We start from the raw sequence: 3,472 nt of genomic DNA, 5'->3' as shown, positions 1-3,472 counted from the left end.
CAAAGCTTAAAAACTATTTAATATACTTGTGCCTCAGTTTCATATATGTCAAATAGTTTTTTTGGGGGGACAGATTAGTTTTCAGAAGGTCTCAGACCTTGTGGTCATAGGTCTACAGCTAGACCAAAGTAAACAATGCAGTCCTTATACGAAGAGCTTATGACTGTACCTGCAAAGATCCTAGACAAGGAAACATTCAACTTGTTTGCACTTCACTTTTATGTTCCTGTTGTCCAGAGCAGAGCTGCAGCCTTAAACGAGTCATTGTATCCCCCACAACCGTAGTGTTTGTCAAGGTCCAACTCAGGCCAAGTGTGGAAGAAACTAAGTTCTATCGTCGGTACACAAATATGACTATAAGTCAACTATATTACTTCATAAATAGTGGACAGCCCAGGGATCATTGAGCTCTCCTGCAGGACAGTGGGCTGCTTGCCAGGAACTTCCCTTGAGTAGGGACACCTCTCAAGGTTACTCCTAGAAGCTAAGGGATTCCTTGACTCAATAGATTCTCAGTAAGTGATTAATGACACGTTAAACTGTGAAGTCTTAGTTAAGTGATATAAAGGATGGATTGTGCACATATAATTCTTGAGACATAAACTGTTGACCAAGGCTGGGACCAAGTTTGAATTTAACCACACATAAACTCCCTCCTGAGAAAGTGTTTAGAACACAAGGGTGCCCTTTCTGAACCTCATGACTCAACAGGAGGGTCTCCCTGACAATCTGTCTGTCCTTGTCTTCTGTGCAGTAAATAATCAAGTGTACCTTGCCATCAAATCTGATTAAAACACTGTTGCATTTACTATCAAGCTTTGTTAAATCGCTGGTTTATATCTATAAACATATTGGTACTTCTTTCTTACGAGTGAAGTCCATCCACGACACATCCATGACTGTTACATTAGAGCTGTCAGAGCCCAGAAGCAGCCATCTAAAAAACAACAGGTCACTTGGTTTCCTCACAAAGGATTATATGTAGTCCCAGCCAATGGGTCTTGTGCCCTATTTTTCACAGTAGCTGCATTCAACAGAAGCAGAGTCCACTCTCTGCATCAGATCTGCACTCTCATGTTGAGGGCATCTTCACAAGGATGGCTGCCCAACCCTCTGAAGCAGGGATGACAACTTCACTTGGTGAGCACAGTAACCCATTTGGTTATTGTATTAAAGGAGAGAAGGAAAGGGCCTCTTCTGGATCCTGGACAGGACTACAAGGGCTGAAACATTTCTAAATTCAGCATGATCAGCTTTTTTTACCAGTTTGTGTTGCCTGATAGTCTTCTGGCCTCACCTATGGAATTGGGAAACTTTAGTACTGCAATGATACATTTCCAAATCCCACATGGGCATCAGTAAGAGATACTGACTGTCAGTCCCACCTTGCTGGGCTCATCTGGGAATAAAACTGGCTCCAAAGGAACTTTACTGTGACATGCTCTCTGTAATTGTGTCTCAATTATCTGAATGGACTTTGGCAGGTGCTGTGAGACTCACTTTGGTAAGGTTTTGGTCCATGAAGAGATAAGCACATCTCAGGTGAGCTGCAGTAATGCTTCACGTGTTTGCAGCTCCCTGGGATCTTCAAGGGAGTTAGTGATGCTGCACATAATGCTGAGCTATGGGAGCAGCCTGTAGCTCCCAAGGGTCTGCCTGGACCCATCAGTGCCCAGCGACACTCACATCTCTCTGAGCTCTTACACTAAACTCCCTGAGCCTGCCTGTATAAAGCCATTGCTCTCCACATGAGGGAAATCTGCAATATATTTCAGGATGCAGCAGACCCACTCAGCTGAAGTTTTGACAAATATAAGTCTCAGGAAATCTGGAAGTAGGTGTTGTGTTAGGTGGCAAATTGAAGAGTTGACTATTTCTTCATCCATGTCCTGGCAGCAGAGATACAAGGCAGAAGCAGTGGTAGGCTGTCTTGTTTCCCCTCTGCTGTATACCGTTCTGCCTTCCTGAACTGCTTCATTTGGGATACCTGCTTGGGACAGGCTACTGGGATTAGCTGTTACATCTGCCTCCTGACAAATGAGTGTGACATCAGAGTGACTTTAATTTTTTGCAAATATATATATATTGCCAATTTCATTAACATGTTAACACAGACCAGGAGTTTAAAACTGAAGGAGATTGAATATTACATCTTTCTTTTAAGGCTGGTGTAATTTCCTCTCTGTATGGAAAAAATTCTCATTTATATTTTTCAGTATTATCTACCATATCTAAAGTAGATACTACCAGATCTAATCTACCAAGCCTTAGATTTTTTTCTCTCTCAAGCCTGCATCCTGTAAATCCCTGTAATTGCATGCAGCTGTTTGTGAGCTATCCGCTGCAAATTGAAAGCAGAGAACCTCTGAAAAAGGAGGAGTTGAAAAAGCTGCTGATTTACCTAAAAGACCCTCTTTGGTCTGCTCTCCCCTGCCCTCCTCTGCTGTCACTACCTTGTAGTTTATGACATCCAGATAGTGGGAGGTCTGACAACCCGAACAAGACAGAGAGCAAGAAATTCCATTCCTGTTGAAATCAGTAATTCCGAGGAGGAGGCTGCTTTTTCGTGAGTGTGTGCATGTGCTTTCTTTTGTGTCACCTCAAGAAGGGCTCTGATATTGTTATTACTTTAAATATAGCTTGCCCTGGGGCGGGGAAATGCACAAGGAAAGAGCCGGCAAGCAGCCTATCTCTCAGAAGAAAAGAGCAAGACTCGCAGCACAGGAACTGGCTTCACTCAAGTGTGCAGTTTAGAAGTCAAAAAACTATTTCAAATTACAGCATTATGGAAGAGACTGAAGAAAAAGGGCACAAAACTGGCTAAATATAGTGAAGAATATCGTAAACCAGGGTACAAAGTGCATCTAACTGCAGTTTGAAAGTGGGCTCTGAAGTGCAATGTAAGTCTTCCTTAAATTGTATTCTTTTGTAATAGTATCTAATTGTTTAATTTCCATTCCAAAACCATGCTGGGCCAAAAGGTACAATTAGCCACAAAAATCAGCATGGAGCAGAATGTGCAATCTCTAATATGAGGCTGAAAATGATTCTGAAATACAACAGAAGACAGAGACCATCAGCCATATTATGGAAGATGCACTATAAATAAGGGCATACTGAATTATTTCAACAGAAAGATGCTGGATGGAATCTTTAATCAACTTTCTTAATACGGAAGCAAGAGCTCTGCTGTTTAATATGGCAAGCTATTTTAATACTGCTGTGTTTGAAATTGTGTGATTACAGTTACCAATAGCAATAAGATGTAGCTCCAGAGGGGAGTCCTAGTGGTTGGAAAAGTTTTTTCTCTTTTATTTCTCCAACATTTTTGCTCTCTGAAGCCTCAAATCCACGTTCTCTATCCTACAGCCTGGTTTTGCTTTTCAGCTGGATTTTCAATGTATGCCAACACTGGACTTTCTATGGAACTGAAAACAAAACATTTCAGCTTTTGGAGTAATTCTGGTATGTT

The sequence above is a fragment of the Manacus vitellinus genome, unplaced genomic scaffold (assembly GCF_001715985.3).
Source record: "Manacus vitellinus isolate BGI_N305 unplaced genomic scaffold, ASM171598v3 scaffold_2_pilon, whole genome shotgun sequence".
NCBI classification, from domain to species: domain Eukaryota; kingdom Metazoa; phylum Chordata; class Aves; order Passeriformes; family Pipridae; genus Manacus; species Manacus vitellinus.
This window is presented reverse-complemented; position numbering follows the sequence as displayed.